At 34.1% G+C, this 19,690-nt stretch overlaps 1 long non-coding RNA gene across 1 annotated transcript in view; it reads right to left on the bottom strand.

Annotated features, from left to right (window-relative positions):
* Positions 1-3,924, bottom strand: part of LOC131517157 (uncharacterized) — a 42,319-nt gene extending 38,395 nt beyond the window's left edge. The window contains exon 1 of the long non-coding RNA XR_009264431.1: positions 3,814-3,924. This is a non-coding gene — a long non-coding RNA (uncharacterized LOC131517157). The remainder of the gene's footprint in view (positions 1-3,813) is intronic.
* Positions 3,925-19,690: the final 15,766 nt, after the last annotated feature.

Raw genomic sequence — 19,690 nt, 5'->3', positions numbered from 1 at the left:
TAAAAGCTTGAATAATAATAAATATCCTGAAATAGTTATTCCTAGCTCTCTAATATCAACTATTTCTGATAGCTTTCAAAAATCAATACTGTTAATTATTCGTTATGAACTTATGATTCTGGTTAAGTGACATACTTGTTCTTTCCAGTTTCTTAAAAACACTTTATATATGTGGATCCTGAGAAACTTAACAGAAGACCATGGGAGAGGGGAAGGAAAAAAAAGAGGTTAGAGTGGGAGAGAGCCAAAGCATAAGAGACTCTTAAAAACTGAGAACAAACTGAGGGTTGATGGGGGGTGGGAGGGAGGGGTGGGTAGGTGATGGGCATTGAAGAGGGCACCTTTTGGGATGAGCACTGGGTGTTGTATGGAAACCAATTTGACAATAAAGTTCATATATTAAAAAAAAGCATTTTATACTAGTATAAATTTAAAATATCTCTGATACATTAAATCATACTGCTACCTTAAAAATTAATCTCCGTTTGTTGAAACATTGCTCTGATTTATCATGTGACACCTAGAATTCTATACCTCTTTCCCAAGGTATTAGATACCTAGCCAAATTTTGTTACTTATAATTTAATGGAAACAGTGGCAGGCAATTCTATCACCGGTCCAATTGTAAAAGCCAAACCAAGACATGAAATAACCCTTTAGAGGCAACCAAGTCCAAAATATACACCTTGGAAATGAATCAGTGGGAGGACAGGAGATAAAATGTCTTGCCCAACTCTTGGTAATCCAGGCCTGATCTCCAGACTCAGTTCTTCCCATGTAGTACACCCTCCACTCTGCTACACTGCCACTCTCATTCATAATGCCATGAACAATATTCTAGGCATGTCTTGTTTTACTTCTGTTGCATGCTATTTAATATGCAGAAACACCTTTCCCCTTTCTCAGCCTCTCTGTCTTCACCTAGGTAACCTCCATCCATAAATTAATTCAACAGCTATTCACTGTTACTCAGTGAATGTCAGGGGTATTGCCAAGCCAAAGAGTAATACAGTAAGTCAATGTCACTGTAATTATATGCTGAGAAGTTCTCAGATCCATTCCACCCTTTCAACAGAAGGCCAAGTGCACTATCCAATACTCAAGGTATCCAAGATTGTGACAGGTGGAGCAAGAGGAGAATGAAAACACTGCCTGAGGAAGATGGACCTGATACTAGAAATGAGTGGACACAAGAAACCTAGATGAATGCATGTCAAAGGACAGGATAAAACTGTAGAGTTTGGTGATATGGCATTAAAGACAAGTCTAGTCCATTTAACAGCCCCTTAATATTTCTGGATTTTTTTTAAAAGATTTTTTTCATTTCTTTCCTGTTATTTATGTCACATCATAAACTAACATAAAAAATACACGCACACAGTAATACATTCATGAAATAGAAGCATGTTACACCTAAGGTGTTATCCTTAAGATACACAGCTTTGATTCACCCCGGAATTATTCATTTCATAAATATATATATTCAGAATCTATGTCCTGTGCTAATTTTTATTTCCTTCTAGTACCAAATGTGATCATTATGTTGATTTGGTACTTTCATTTCATTCATCAGCCACATGTGATATTTCCCGATGCTGGAGTTCTTTCTATGTGTGTAATTTACTCATACCCACTAACAACTTTAGTAAAAACAACAGTTGTTTAAGAAAAACATTGTCCTTTATAAACTTTATATATGCATCTAGAAGTACATCAGACATCTACATGTACAAGCATCTGACTAACACTCACAGGGTCCTGAAAAATTCAATAAGGTAATTTATTTCTATTTCTAATGCTATTTGAATAAATTGCTGTCACCACTTGGACTAGTTCCAATGTACTTATTTTTCAAATGTTACCACATAGTTTATCAATCATTATGCAGTAGAGGATATTCTGTCACTATTATATATGGCTGAAATATTTTCCTGGCTGCAAACAAGTGTGCAAAACAAAAGAGAGAGAAAGAGAGGGGGCAGGGATGGGGAATCTATGTAAGAGACCTGCACTTTTCATCTATCCTTCTATCCTATATTTGTCTGTGTTCACCTTTTAAATCATGTCAAAAATTAAATGGAATAATGACAGAATATACTGAGGAGCCTTCATTCTGTCCCTGTCGCTACTGCTTAATTCAGTGTAGACTGTTCTACAAATAAAACCCAGGGATAATAAATGCAGCCAGTCCCCAAATCATTATGTCATTGCCTAGAACCACCACCGAGGTAACCAGAATAGGGAATGAGCAGTACTGATCCCTGAAGGGTGGTTAATGATCATGATGTCACTGGCTACCATTCACTGTGGTGGCCACTTACTACATCTCAGGGGCTATGAAAAGTACTCTGCAGATATGTGTTACTTCAGTTAATCCTTTCACATATGCCCTAAAAAGCAAGCACAAAGTAAAAGATTGAGCCATGCCCATATACTGATCCCAGCACCATTTGGAAACATAGGACATTCTGGAAAAACATCCACACTGACCTCAGGCCGAGCTTCTAGCAACCATGAATGCAGTGAATTAATAGAAGCTTTTCAAAATTTCATTCTTTAGGGAAATAATTTTCATTACCTATGTGTGTGTCACCATGCATAGTATAACACAAATTTTTTACTCAGTCTTTATAACAACCTCAAGACATAAATTATTATACATATGTTGCTGATAAAACCAAGGTCAAAAAGTAAAATGACTTTAATAAGGTCAAGAGACAGAGCCAGAGATTCGAGCCCTAGTCTGTCCATATTTTTCCTTAATACTGCTACAAATAAAAGATGTAATGCTGTCAAATAGTAGTACTTATTTTCAAAGTCACAAGATGGTAAATAAATGTTTTCATTTTTTGCAAAGTTGGAAAATAGCAGTGTGTTTTGTAACAGTATGTATACCCGAAACATTTTTTTTTCTTTTTGAGAGTGTTTCACTCAAATTAAAAACTATCCCATCTTAGCTGACTTATGTAACCAGAATAAAAAATACCTATCCCAATGAAATGGAGTAGAGGAGATGAAAGTAGTGTTTTTAATTTATGAAGACATGATTACTAACAACTGTAGCTTTTAGCCAAAAAAGTACTACAAAATAGAATGCATGGAGTTTTGATTTCTCTTAATGAAAATAAGCAGTCAAATTAATAGGTTTTATATGATGAAGAAATCAGTAGTCCCTCCATGTCCTCCCCATAGAATTATACACATTAAAATATCTTTACTCATTATGAACTTTCTTCAAAGATGAAAAAGGCACAGAAATATGAACTAAGAGGCAGGCCTATATAGAGATTTGTGTCAGGTTACACTGCTCTGAAACCATTAAAACACTGGCCTAAAAGAATGATATAAAATGGTGAATATTCCACCAAAATGATCATAAAATGTATGAATATATATATATATATATATATATATATATAGTAATGAATATATATATTGTAATACATACATTGTAATTAACATACATATATTATATATATTGTATGCATAAGTAACATAATACTTCACATAAAACTAAAGTTTAGAAAAACAAGAGATGGCTCTATTGATCTCTGCATTATTTTTCCTGAGTATTTACCCATTATCCATGATAAAGCAAACCCCAAAACCACATCCAACACATGGCCTGGGTCTCCAATGCATTTAGAATCTAATCCCCAGGTTCCCTACACAAGGACATTAAGACACATGATCACAAAATATTTAATTTAATCCAGCCAACCCTCCCACTTGGTACTATATTAGTCTGCTAGGGCTGCCATAAGAGAATACCAAAGACTTGGTGACTTAAAGAAGAGAAATTTATCTTCTCACAGTTTGGGAGGCTAGAAGTCCAAGATCAAAGTGCCTTCAGGATTGGTTTCTGGTAAGATGTCTCTTCTTGTTTGTAGATGGTCACCTTCTCACATCATCACATGGACTCTCTGTTCATGCACAGAGAGAGAGAGAGAGAGAGAGAGAGAGAGAGAGAGAGAGAGAGAGAGAGAGAGAGGAGAGAATGACTTCTGGTGTTTCTTTTCTTATAAGGACATGAGTCCTATTGATTTAGAGTCCCATCTTTTGACCTCATTTAATCAGAATTATCTGCCTAATACAGTCACTTTGGGGGTCATAGTTTCAACATATTAATTTTAAAGGAACACAATTCAGTTCATAGCAGGTAGCCAATTCCACACAAATAAGGAATTTCGGTTGCATTAAAATAATATACTAAATATCAAAACCTGGCAAACAAGAAGCCAGGGAACCTTTGAGAGGCATTTACAATTCCTAACCAAACACATTGGGCTTCTATGTAACAAACTGGCCAGAACTTTTGAATTGAATCAGAACTTTTAGTTGACAACCTCAGTTGAACTAGTAATGCAAATGTCAGTATCATTTGCCTTGAAATATAATACAATATACTAAAATAATTTTTCCTCAGAGGTTTTTTGAGATACATCTACTCCATTGGGTGCAGAACCATTAAACAGTCAAAGAATTACTTTTGATCAAATTGATCAACCATGCTTAGTCACAAACAACTTTCAATCTCTCTGAATCCTGCACTAAGGTTATATCTCACCTAAAATTGTGCAGTCCATCATTCTACAATGGTTCAAAATCCATGTGCATACATCAAGCCTAAACTATTAACGAGGTGGCTTTTAGACTGTTGTAGGTACACTCCACATATGAGACTGAAAAAATAAGTTCTGGCTCTGTATCTTTACTTCATTTTGTTGATACTTTTTTCCATCACAATAACTCTACTCTGAAAACAGCAACACTATATAGTAAAAAAATGCATTTCCTGATGTATTGTTAAGAACAGCCAAATCGAGGGGCACCTGGGTGCCTCAGTCAGTTAAGTGTCCGACTCTCGGTTTCTGCTCAGGTCATGATCTCACAGTTCATGAGATCAAGACCCACATCGGGCTCTGCACTGACAGTGCTTCTCTCTCTCTCTCTCTCTGCCCCTTCCCTGCTCATTCCCCGCCGCCTCTCTCTCTCAAAATAAATAAATAAACTTTAAAATTTTTATTAAAAAAAGAACAACCAAATTGATACATAAGCAAATAGCCATCAGAACTCTCACAAATGTTAATAACTATGTTGAACAATCCCGAAGAATGAAGAAAAAGTTTAACTTCATGTTGCTTTTCCAGAAGGCCTTGGAGGAATTATTGGTGCTCAAAACCACTTGAGCTTCACAAATGTTTTAAGCATATCTTTGCATTTCACTTGAATATTTAGAGTATTCAAAACATTGTTGTGATTAGTTTTCAAATGAAACCATGAATTAATTAGAAAGTTAATCATTGTTATTTCAAGATACAATAGATTTTTTCCCTTTTAGGTACTGCTTATAATTAACATTTTTCCTGCTCTCCTTTCATGAAATATTTTATAAATTATCAGGACCTTTAAAAAAAACTTACTTCTTTTCTAATTTTACTATGCTAAACTAATTACAAAATGAATTTTTTATTTCATAATTCTTTACCATTTTTATTCACCCTCTGGGTACTGAATTATAATTAATTCTGCTTTTCTTTCTCTAATAGATTTACGTGTATTATCATATATATTAAATTTTCCGTTCCGTAACTTTTTTCATTTATTGCTTTGCACACTGACAATGCGCACTTCATTAAAAACATGTAATCCCTTAGCTGTGATCAAGGCATAATTGCAAATCTTTATAATATAATAACATGCATGTTCTTCATATTTTATTACAAGAACTCCCTATTCCACTTGAAAATTCTGGAGTTCCTATTCTCTTAAATTGCAATATGAGAATAAAATTTAAGAATTCCAAGCTCTTAGGACAAAACTAATAAGCACATCTGTCTTTTTTTGTGTGTGTGTGCCTGCTACCCCTGTAAGTTAAAATGTACCTACTCAACTATTTATTTTTGTCAATGCGGTATTTAAGTTAATTTATATAATTAACACAACATACAAAAGGACTGAGGTTTTTTATTGGAAAGCGACAAACATCTTGTGATAAGATGAAATAATAATACTCTGCTCGTAAACTAGATTCTTTGACCCAGCCCACCTTTTTTAGAAAAAGATGTTCAGTACAGATAAGTCAGAAGTCCAGATTTAAAGGAAATACAAAGTGTAGAATGCAATGTAGCAGGACATGGAGTAGCGGATGAAACAGAGGGGTCTACTTCATAGGTGTTCTTATGCCCTCCTTCATCCTACATGAATTTTGGTAACATTTTTCTTTTTTTTCCTTTCTTTTTTTTTCAATATTTATTTATTTTTGTGAGAGAGAAAGACAGAGGGTGAGCAGGGGGAGGGGCAGAGAGAGAGGGAGGCACAGAATCCACAGCAGGCTCCAGGCTCTGAGCTATCAGCACAGAGCCTGATGCGGGGTTCGAATTCGTGAACAGCGAGATCATGACCTGAGCCGAAGTTGGGTGACTGAGCCACCCAGGCGCCCCTTGGTAACATTCTCCTAACATGTCCAGAATTCACACAGTCCTTTTAGGAGTTTGCAGGATGGTAGTATCATCTAAATTCGCCAATCTTTTATTTCTATTTGAAGTATAGTCAACACATAATGTTACATTTGTTTCAGGTGTACACCATAGTGATGAGACAAGTTTATATATCACTGCTATGCTCACCACAGCTACCATCTTTCACCATACAATACTATTACAATAACATTGACTATATTCCCTATGTTGTACATTTTATCCCCATGACTTATTCATTCCATAACTAAAAGCCTGTATCTCCCACCTCCTTTCACCTATTTTGTTCATCCACCACATGCCCTGCCCTCTGGCAACCATCATTTTGTTCTCTCTACTTATAGGTCTGTTTCTGCTTATTGTCTGTCTGTTTATTCATTTGCTATGTTTTTAGATTACACATATAATTGAAATTATATTTTTTTTCTTTTTCTGTTTTATTTCACTTAGCATAATAGCCTCTAGGTCCATCCATGTTGTCACAAATGGAAACTTGCCAGTGCTTTTAAAAATAAGGAGTGAGAAGGGGTTCTTGGGAACAACTGAAAGCATTCTGCAAACATTTTCTGGGAATTTCAGTGATAAGTGATTATTGTAGTCAGGTCATAAACTGTTTAGCACCATAATTCAAAAATAAGACCAGGCTAATGAATCAGTTCTGTAAATTAGTCCTTTATCCCAAATAAATGATAACTAAGTTCAGTAAAAAGTATTTTCTCTTCTTCAGAACACTTTCTACTCTGCCTATCTGTAAAAAGTAACTGCTTTACTGGAAACTAAGTCCATTTTAAAAGGTCAACTGAAGGTTAAAAACACTCAAAATGATCAACAACTGAACATTTTTCCTGAGATGAAAAAAAAAAATCACTTCTATGTGGTAAACTTCCTCAAGTTTAGAACACTTTTGCTCTTGGGGCACCTGAATGGCTCAGTCAGTTGACTGTGCAACTTTAGCTCAGATCATGATCTCATGGTTTATGAGTTTGAGCCCCGTATCTGGCTCACTGCTGTCCGTGTAGAACCCACTTTGGATCCTCTGTCCCTCTCTCTCTGCCCCTCCCCAGCTCACACTGTCTCTCTCAAAAATGAATAAACACTTATTTTTTAAAAAAAGAAAAAAGAACACCTTTGTTCTTTTCAGTGTTCTTACAATCTAAATAAGTCTTTCATGTGGGCATTTCTTAACATGTACATTCTTGTCTTTCAACTCTCTTAACCACCTCAGTTTTTTTCCACTGTTTCTCTGTCCTTACTTGCTCTAACAATGATGTATAAAGGTTCTCACCTCTACTAAGTTTATTAGATTAGAACACTAAACTCCTTGGGTCTTGGACTATCCATTTCCTTAGAGCAGAAGTCTGTTTCTTGTACCATCGTTAACTCCAGAATATAGCAGTAAAATACATAAAAAATGTAATGGTCCTATAACCTCTCCAATTCCACACATGGTTGTTCTTTGCAAAGGATTTATTATAGTTTAGATGTAATTCTCTACAGGACATCTTGCTGTAATTTCAAGGCTTTGGTGGGTATCCCATGAGATCCCATGGCACATTGTGCTTACCCTGATGACACCGTGCAATTGTCTTTTAATCTACTGCAAGATCCTTGAGCACAGAGGCTCTGTCTTTTACTTTTATTTCCTCAATACCTAACCCCAGTGTCTGGAACAAAATAGAAATTGTATATTTGCCAAATTCATGAAAAAAAAAATAGAGTAGCTCTTATGGTATGCTGACAATGCCTCCAGCAAAATAGTATAGGAAATATGCTGCAGAAATGAGATTATATCCAGAACTGGGTCTGCATCCCTATTTTGCCAGAGAACTCAAGGTGATAATACGTGATAGGGAGAATCATGGTCCCTAAAGATATTCACACCCTAACACCCCAAATTTTTAATATGTTACTTTACATGGCAAAGGGTATTTTAAATGTAGTTAAGTTTAAGGACCTTGGCAATGGGCTACTAGCCTGAATTGTCCAGGTTGGCCCCAACTAACTATATAATCTTTAAAAGGAGAGGACCTTTCTTGTCACAAAGAGATGCAACAACAAAAGCAAAATTTGAGAGATGCTGCACTGGTGGCTTTAAAAATGGAGGAAGGGGTCCTAACCAAGAAATTTAGCCAGGCTTGAGAAACTGGAAAATACAAGGAAATATATTCTCAACTTGACCTCAAGAAAGGAATTCAGCCCTTTAGACACCTAGATTTTAGCCCAGTGAGACCAGTCTAGGACTTTTACAGAACTGTAAAATAATAAATTCGTGTTGTTTTCTACCTCTAAATTTGAAATAATTTATTATGGCAGCAATAGGAAAAAATTACAGAGCCTGAGGCTGCCTTCACAAAGGCTGAATCCCTAGACACATCTGGTGTTGCTTGTAATGACTTCAAAAGTTTTCTAATATAACAACCAAAATAAGCGCATCGACATAAGTAGTGATGCTTTATTTGGGTAAACACATTCAAATAATGAGTAAAGACTTTCCTCAAAATAAGATATCTTTACCTATATCTGCTCATCCTATTTATAGGGAGACTTATTCATACTGAAAAAATAATTACAGCTATAAAATAAGTAAGTCAAAGAAATGATAGGTAAAGCATAGGGGATATAGTCAATGATATTGTAATAACATTGGATGGTGACAGATGGTGACTACACTAATCATGGTGAGCACTGAGTAATGCATAGAATTGTTGAATCAATATGTTATACCTGAAACTAATATAGTACTGCATGCCAGTTATACTTCAATAACAACTTTGTAAAAGAGAAACAAGAAAGTAAATTGCTTAAGCTTGCTTAGAGATTTAGCAGAATACAAAGTGAATTGATCCATCTTCTTTCTATGAATTACATGATATTTCTGTTGTTTTTAGAGTGGATAGTACATATTACTAATATTCCCAAAGAAATATAACCCTGGTTCACATTAGAATTATCCAGTTTTTCCTTACATCACCTGCTGGATGTGTGCTGATTTAGATAGAGCATCAGTATAGTGTGCAATCTCACCCTACTCTTATGAAAACTCTACGTTACTATGCCAACTGTATGATTAGGCTTTTGGGATTGTTCTATTGTCCTAAAAATATTCTAACAACATTCTCAAATAATATTATAAAATTTTGTTTCATGAGCATAATATGCCATAAAAGTTTTGCCTAGTATTGTCTAGTAATTGACTAGTGATAACTATCACCATAAGAGAAACCTGAGCCATGCAGTACAAGTTCAATAGGAAAAGTGTGATATGTTATCCAATTTTCTACTCAAATCAAATTACAAAACATTTCTTCTGAAGAAAGAGCTACATAGACAGCAAGAAGATATCTGAATATTGGTTACCATCATTAAGTAAAAATATTTCTTTAAGATACCATTCAATGAAGTCAGAGATTAATATTAATAAGTGTGTCACTAGTACATGATAAAGGTTACACTTTATCATTTTTTTGTTTACATATTTTCATTTTTTACATTTTTTCATTGTTTACATTTTTTCATTTTTTGTTTACATATTTTCCTATATTTGTTACATCATGTAAAACAATTTACAATTTCTTCAGTCCACAAAATGTGATTATTCAGAGAAATTTTGGAGCAAACTCCTTATTTCATTCCACTTGAAGGGTCATAGAGCCACAGGGTACCATAGAAGGTAAGGATGGGACACAAGGGGGAAATAAAGTTTCAGAACCCTGTCTCAAAGCCCAGAAGCTATCCCACAGTCAGAATGCCCAATATCACCTCAGAGATGGGAGGTTTATTCTGGATAAATTAAACTGAGAGGATATAAACTTGGGACCTCAAGAATGTTTGGCTTGGAGGTGGGATTGAGACTCAAGATTTGAATCTGTAAATCTTCATACCGAACGCTAAGACCTCGACTTCATTCCTCTAGTCCAACTTTCAGAAGGCTGGTATACAGAATTATGCTCTTTAGGCAAGGGCCCAAATGACTTCAGGAGGGAAACATTCTCCAGATATTGATACGGGAGATTACCAAAGTGAAAATTCCAGCTTGCCAGATGCAATCACTCTATGGTTAAATTCACTTGTCAGAAGGACCTGCTTTCCCACACAGAGCTCCCAAGCAATATTTTAGTAAAATCCCTAAAGATGAACAAAGAACAAAGGTCACCAGATCATTGTGAAAATCTTCCAAAATAAAAAGCAGAGACCAAAACAAATAATTTTTAGTAGTGACTATCTGCAAAGAATCAGAAAACTCTTCAGTATGCAATTCTGTATTCTTTGGATATGGTCTCAGTTAATGTATATTTGTTTAGTTTAAAATTTGCAGTGTATATAATTTTCCAAAGGAAATCTGATTTTCTGTTTTGTGCTTTTGTCTGACCACAAAGGCAGAGAAAGGCAAGTCAAGCTTCAGGAAGGAAGTTCTCTCCATATTTCTAGGGCCAGACACTGTGCACTCTCTAGCATCTGTCAGAATTTGACATCTCACAGAAATCCGCTGACTCCAAAACCACCACAATTCAGTCCCTTGGCTATTTCATAACATACCAATTAGTACACCATATTTTCTTTCTTTGTACAGCAGATGGTGTCAGAGACAGTTTGCAAGACTTCTGCCTTCCAGAAAGATTTGATTCAGCTTGATTAGCTTCATGAATTGGTTATCAAGGGACAAAATGAAGACAAAAAGGATATTATGACTAGACTTTCCAGTTGGTGAACATACAGTAATCAAATTATTCCAACCAGTCATATAGTATTTTCCTACATACACATGGAATGTTCCACAGTAAAATAGCCAGATTAACCATTCCTGTGGGAACAGGCAGCCTATGCTCAATTTATTATGACTCTGAGTTGATTTTTACTAACAACAGTGACATTATGAAACAAATCATAAAATATTGGAATATTACACCTCACCTGATTCAGTAAGCCTTTTAAAATACAGTTGATCCTTAACAATATGGATTTAAATTGCATGATATATGCAGATTTTTTATATTACAATACTATAAATATATTATCTCTCCCTTATGATTTTCTTCCTAAAATTTTCTCTTCTCTAGCTTACTTTATTGTAAGAATACAGTATATAATACATATAACACACAAAATTGTGTTAATCAAACTGTTTATGTTATCAGTAAGGCATCCCATCAACAGCAGGATAGTAGCAGTTAGGTTTTGGGGGAGAAAAAAGTTATACATGGATTTTTTACTATGCAGGGTGTCCATGCCCCTAACCCCTAAATTGTTCAAGGGTCAATAGTAATTTATAATTGGAAAGTTAAATTGTATTCGTATAAATTTGTATTTGTTAAAAATAGCATCTACATTTCCTAATGTATATATTCTGAGTATTAACAATTGGACTTTTAGATTCCTACATTAGTTAGGATAGAGTAATAGCTATAAATTTCAAATCCAGATATGTATAACAGCTCAAGAACAAGGACTTCCTTGCTCAAAGTCCAAAGTGAGCAGATGGGCAGCTCTCTCCCAAGTGGTGGCTTAAGGATCCAGTATCCTTCCTTCTTGTGGCTACGCAATCTGTAATGTGTGGCTTTCAGAGTCACAAGGCTTATCAGCAATGTGCTGCAGAAGAGGGAAAGGCCTAGAGTGTCATGCATAGTTTTGTCTCTAAAATTGTCGAAACTTGGATATTTTAGAGAGTAGAAGCACCACTTGACAACAACACGTGTAACCCATACGTGTCCTAGGCACACTGAAATGATGGTAACCCTATGTGTGGGAGATTTTATGGACTAGGACTGGAGTGGTGTACTTCACTCCTGCTCACATTCCAATTTATCACATGACCACTCCCAACTCCAAGGTAGACTGAGAAATATGGACTTGGCATGTCCCCAGGAAGAGGAGGATCTGGGGTTGATCAAAGCTAATCATCCAGCCTGTCTTTGATACTCTTCTTTTCTTTTTTTTTTTTTCATACTTAAGTCCATAGCAAATGTTCTACCTAAAAAGACTCATTCATTCCATAATATTGATACAAAATCTTTGTCCTATAGAGCTTATATTCTGGTGTGGGAAATGGTAATAAACAAATACATTAAAAGTACAGCATCAGGTAACTACAATCCATGAAGCAAAAAGTAAGTCAGGAAGAAGGTAAAAAGTAAGTAGTATACTGTTTAGATAGAAGAGTCAGGGAGACCCTCATGGTGATGTGGAGCAGACACTTGAATGAGAGGGAGCTGTTTGAGCATTTGAGTGAAGAGCTTTGCAAGCAGAAGCAATAAAAAATAATATATTTTTATAAAGGTATCAAGTTAGTAAAAAATTGCTCTCTTTTGTGTTTTAAATAATCTAATAGTGAATCATGACTATTAGTACCTACTATGTCATATTTTTTTTTAAAAAATTTTCTAATGTTTATTTATTTTTGAGAGAGACAGACAGACAGAGTGTGAGTGGGCGAGGGGCAGAGAGAGAGATGGAGACACAGAATCCAAAGCAGGCTCCAGGCTCTGAGCTGTCAGCACAGAGCCCAATGCCGGGTTCAAACTCATGAGCTGTGAGATCATGACCTGAGCCAACGTTGTACACTTAACTGAGCCACCCAGCAGCCCATACTATGTCATATTTTTTAAGAAATCCTTAAAATACTTTCTTTTCAGCCCCTCTGAGAAATTATAACTGAAAAATTTTATACAATTAATGTTTTCCTCTTTAAACACTAAATTATTTTATTTTAAACCCCCATAGTAGAAACTCACTACAATAAAGAACATCTTTTTCTCCCTGGATTTCTTAAAGAAATAACTGATGACATTTTATACTCTCTTGATTACTTTCAGTTGTAAATATAAATCCAACTCAAATTAGTTCATACAAATGAGGGAGTTGTACTGACCCAATGGACTATGCAAAATCTTGATTCAGGTACTTTTTCTCTTTATCATCAAGACTTTTTCTTCATTCTTCATTTAGTTTCTCTCTGTATTGACCTCATTTTTTCTACTCAAGAGGACTTCCTCCACAACTATGGAGGGAGCATGACGTGATGTGGCTTACATTATCAGTTCTTAATCAGCTTCCAGTTTACATAATGCTACTGTCGCAATCCCAAAGGAACTAAAAGGTTTCTCACTCCCTGCACATAACACAAGGAAGTGTTCTGATTGTCCTTACTGGAGTCACATGCTTACCCCATGCTGGGTAATGACATTTCCATCTGCTGCAGTGGCTGAGAACTAGTTTCCCAATAGAAGGGAAATGCTATTAACAGAAGAAGGGGGGGAAGTTTTTCTGGACAGACCACAACAAATGACTCCCCACCACCCCACCATCATTAAAAATGCTGATCAGTATAGGAAAGTTACCAAGTATTAAGTATTAATATGCAATGCAAGTATCAGAATCAGGTGGAGTTGTGTATGAACTCTGGTTCCACAGATTACTACCTGTATGACTTTGGGCAGGTTGGTAAACTTTAAGCTTAGTTTCTTCACCAATTAAATCCTTACAACAATGATACCCATCACGTAATTCTTAGTACAAATTAAAAGAATATTTAGTTTGTGCTCAATAAATGATTGTATTCATTTTAGTCTCATAACTAAGTTTCAATGAACTCTTACTACAGTCCTATGAAACAAGTATTAATAGCTCTACTTATATAGAAATTGAAGCTCAAAGACGTTCAGTGTCTTTGCCCAAAGCAACACAGCTGGTGAGTGGCAGATTTGGAATTAGGTTCAAATCCCATGTCTGCAGGATTTCAGTTGATCCTCCTACCATACACATTGCCTTAATTATTACACAACTCTTTGTAATAGTCTTCAGAGATTACTGAAGTACAGAGAGTAATTTTTCCCTGATTTAAACAACATTCCCCTTATCCTCTTTACATTGAATTTTCATGCTTTCAGCCTGGTAATCTATCAGTTTCTGTTACTGTCCATGAGCTATGACCATCTTTCAATAGAGAAAGTCAGTTCACTGTAGACAAGTGATACCAGGAATTCTATATTTGAAGACTCATTTTATTAGCTTAAGGTTTTTATCTTAAATTGGAGTTTAGAGATCTGAATTCAAAGTTAAGTGTTAGTATCTGAGTCTCAGTTTCATTATTCATACATTTGAGATACCATCCACTTTATAGAGTTGAAGTGGTGATTAAAAGATACACGGTATATGAAAGGGTTTTGTAAGGTATAAAATGCTCAATAAACATCAGGCATATTATTGATACTAAGGTTGAGAATAAAATATTTTTATCAGTTCCTTAAATCTTAGTATGAGCAGGTTTCTGATCCTATACTAAGGGTAGCTTTTGAAATAAGAGTGAACCTGGGTCCTGAACATGTAAGGCAGGGAAAAGAAAGTAAGCTCTGCAGTAAAGAAAATGCAAGGAAAAGGAAGTCTGAAAACACCAGAAGACAAGTAATCCTTCATAGTTCTGCCTATGGTCCTAGCAATGCCTATTTTCCTATTCATAAAACACAAATGCTCAATTATGCAGGGTTAAGAGAGAAAGGTCCTCTCCAGCACCCTCACACAAGCTTAACTAAACTACAGATAATTTTTTTAAAACGTGCAAGTTCAGAAACAATTTATAGTATACATTAAAACATCTATTTCAACAGGCGAACTTTGTGCATTTGCAAATGAAGAAATTAACACCAATAAATTGTTTTGGATACAGTATTGTCACTTGTGTGCTATATTAATTTACTGCACTAATTAACTTACTGTCTCACACCAAATCAACATGCCCTCTCTTGGATGAACTCATATCAACATGGGCCATATATGACCTGCCTGCCTTAACTCTTTATAACTTTTCCTCAACATACAGACAGACATTTTAAGAATTTTCTATGGTGCAAAAATTTCCATTATGTGAACTACTATTCCAGTATGTATGAAACCATTTTGTTTTAATTTTAGCATGTCTTACTTAAGTGTTATCAGTTCTATGTTTGGAAACTCTCTTTTTCACTTTTATTTTTTGTTTGCAAGAAACAAATACACAGTAAATCTACTACATATATCAAGGGTAGTATGGTAGAAAAACAGATATCTCACAGAATTAAAGAATAAGATATACTGTGGCCAGGCTTCATGGGAAGAGAAAAGAAGCTTGAAATACAATGATTTTTCTCTTAGAAATCACAGGGTTTCTTTGATCTCTACTTCTCTTATTCATTGTTTCTCCACTTTGTTCTATACCTGTGTTCCACTCTTCTTTTCTTTCAACTTACTTATCCAAGTTCTAGCTCACAATGGCTTCCTCAGCTGAATCTATATGCCCTTTCAACTCAAATACCTGTGACAAACTAACTGCAAAGTCTTAGCTCAAATTCTTTGAAAATCTGATTGGTTCAACCCATTCTAATTGATTAATTTTACTTGGGAAAGTTTATTCCATATCCAACCAGTTATGGGCAGGGGAAAATTTGCTACAAACATACACTTCAGCAAAGGTTGTAAACAGCCAGTTCATTCATAAGACAGCATGAGAACCTTCCAATTTCAAAAAGCAGAGTAAATTTAGAACTTTCTTCACCTCTTACAGGTCACTTAAATGAAATAAGAAAAATAAGAAATAGAAATGCATGTTAATAATCAACAAAAATCAAAGACAACTAAAAATCAAAAAATAGATTAAATCATTTTTAACAGCATTACAGATCATATAGCAGTTCATAAAAATTAATACATGGTGCTTTTGAAATCAGAAACCAAGATATTCAAAATTAAAGGCTTTTTTTTTCAGCTAAAACTTAAAGTCCTTTATTTCCAACAATGGAAAGCCTGAATACACTGGCAGTATGAGTTTTCAAGGAAGCAATTTGGTTTCGAGAACAAAAAGGACAGTTCCAGGAGAGGAGTCACATAAATAAGACACATTTGCAGGAATTTAACTGTTGGCGAGAAGCAAGGGGAAAAAGAAACAGTATTAATAACCCCACAGCTTTGTTTCCCCTTTGGTTCAGAAAAAGTCAAAGCTAAATAAACCCACATAATAATCCTTAGGCAACACAGAAAATTCCAATTAGCCTACAATCCAGCTCTGGAATATTCCCTACATAAAAATCCTGTGAATAGCTGGTCTGAGAAGACCTTCATTTGTTCCAAGACAAGTAGTCAAAAAGGACACAGGATAGGATATTTACAAAGATAGTATATGAGAAAAATAATAGAGGGGTGGGGGAAACAAAACAAAACAAAACAAAAAAGTTATTCATGAGAAAAATGTTTCCTTGGAACAAAAATTATAGCCAAACATGGTTATAATCATGGATATGCTTAAATAACAATAAAGGAAATAGAGTACAACTTTAAGAAAAATATATTAAGATGAAAGGGAAATAAAGTCAAAAATATTGCTTATGTCATTTACATCTAGGATCAAATATACAACTTGAAGCTGGTAAATTAAGTATAAGAGTTATAAACATAAACTAATATGGTGACAGAGAAAGAAAGTAAGGGGGTAGCAAAAAAATAGATTAATCTCATTGATCAAAATTCAAAATCAATAGAAATTGCCCAAAAAAACAGAAGATTGAAAGAATTATATCAAAGTGTTATTTAGGAGAAATCAATGTCACAAAAAGATAAATCTTTCAAATTAACAACAACAACAAAAAAAACCTTCAAAATAAAGAAAATGTATTTTAATAGTGAAAGATCATCTAAAAAATTAAGGCTAAAATATATAAATTGTAACAAAATAAAAGGCAGATATAATACTAAACATTTTCCTTAATTATAAATGTAAAAGGCTAACTTTACCTATTAAAAGAAAAATATTTTCAGAAAAAAAATCAGGAAAGAAAAAACTGTTTGCTATATATAAGACCTATTTTAAAAACAGTAATTTGGAATGTCAGAAAATAAAAGGCTATGCAAAGGTAAATGCAAATAATTTAATATTCAACAAGTTTTAATTCAGAGCAAAAAAACTATTCAGTGAATTTTTAAAGTTGGTTTTATTCTTAAAGAACACAATTTGCAATGACTATAACTGTTAAGAATATTTGTGTATCAAACGGCAAGATTTCATTCTTTTTGATTGCCAAGTAATATTATATTGTATATATACATACCATATAGAACTACAGTGTATTATGCTAAGTGAAATAAGTCAGTCAGAGAAAGAACTCATATGATTTCACTAATATGTGGAATTTAAGAAACAAAACAGGTGAACATAGGGGAAAGAAAGGAAAAGTAGGATAAAAACAGAAACGGAAGCAAACCATAGGAAACTCTTAAATACAGAAAACAAACTGAGGGTTGTTGGAGGGGAGGTACGTAGATGGATGGGGGAGATAAATGAGTGATAGGCATTAAGGAAGCACTTGTTGGGATGAGCACTGGGTGCTGCATGTAAGTGATGAATCACTGGGTTCTACTCCTGAAACCAATACTACACTGTATATTAACTAACCGGAATTTAAATAAATAAATTATGTACTCTAAAAATAAAAATAATTAATACACAGAAAATAAAGAATATTTGTGTTAAAATAAAATGGTATTAACATACATAAAGCAAAAGCTACAAATATACAGGGAAAAAATTGACAGCAACATATTAATAATAACAGCAAGCTTCAATTCACCTTTCTTAGTCCATGGTAGATCAAATGGACAATCCTAATTGATAAAAATAACAATGAATTAGATAGATTTCAATAACATATATTGACTTCTGTATTCTGAAAATATACCTTCCATTTTCTGAGGCCAGCATTATCAGATACTAAAGCCAAACAAGGACATCACAAGAAAAGAAAACTACAGGCCAATATCCATGATAAACATAGATGCAAAAATCCTCAATAAAGTAATAGCAAACTAAATTCAATAATACATTAAAAGGATCATACATCAGGATCAAGTGGGATTTATTCCAAGGACGCAAAGATATTTCAACATACACAAATCAATGTGATATGCCACATTAACAAAATAGAAGATAAAAATTGTAGGATCATTTCAATAGGTATATAGAAAGCATTTGACAAAATTCAATATTGATTTATGCTTTAAAAAAAAATCTTGGGGCACTTGGGTGGTTCAGTCAGTTAAGTATCCAACTCTTGATTTCAGCTCAGGTCACGATCTCCCGGTTCATGAGATCAAGCCCCACATTGAGCACTGCACTGACAATGGGGACTTTGCTGGTGATTCTCTCTCTTCCTCTCTCTCTGCGCCTCCCCCACTAGTACTGTTTCTCTCTCTTTCTCTCAAAATAAACAAATATTTTTTTAATCAACAAATTGTATATAAAGAAAATATACCTAAAAATGATAAAGGCCATACATGACAAACTTACAACTAACATCATACTCAACAGTGAAAAGCTGAAAGCCTTTTCTCAAAATCAGGAATAAGTCAAGGATGCCTACTCTCACTACTTTTATTCAACTTGGTTCTGAAATTTCTAACTGGGCTAGTTAAACAATAAAAACAAATAAAATACATCCAAATCATAAGGAGAAAGGTAAAACTGTCACTATTTGCAGATGACATGATATTACATATAGAAAATCCTAAAGACTTCATCAAAATGCTGTTAGAACAAAAGATTAATTCAATAAAGCTGCAGGATACAAAATACATAAGCAAAACTCAGTTGCATTTCTGTATACTACTAACAAATTATCAGAATGAGATTTTTTTTTTAAAATCTCACTTACAACTGCATAAAAAAGAATAAGATACCCAGGAGTAAATCTAACCAAGGATGTGAAAGACCTATGCATTAATAAAACATTAATAAAGTATTAATGAAACAATTTGAGAAAGACATAAATAATAGAAAGATATTCTATGCTCATGGAATTGTAAGAATCAATATTATTAAAATGTTCAACTACCCAAAGCAATCTACAGGTTTATTCCATTAGAATGAACACTTGTAACTAACATAATGTTATATGTCAATTATATCTCAGTAAAAAAATAAAATGAAATAATAGTCATGTGCTAACATTAATAATTTATTTTAAAAAAATAAACAACTTATGTTCCAAAAACAAAACAAAAATTACTAAGAATTGTATCATTGTTTTACATTTTTGTAAAAACCTCTTTAATATTGGCTTAATATAAGATAGCTGGGATCTCATATCCGCTTTTGCATTCAATATGTTACCTGTTACATAGCCTCAAGTAAATTCATTTTTATACTCACAAAAGTAAAAAAGTGAAAAAAGGAAAACAGCATACTGGTAGTATTA

Source organism: Neofelis nebulosa, chromosome 7 (genome assembly GCF_028018385.1).
Source record: "Neofelis nebulosa isolate mNeoNeb1 chromosome 7, mNeoNeb1.pri, whole genome shotgun sequence".
Lineage (NCBI taxonomy): Eukaryota > Metazoa > Chordata > Mammalia > Carnivora > Felidae > Neofelis > Neofelis nebulosa.
This window is presented reverse-complemented; position numbering and strand designations above follow the sequence as displayed.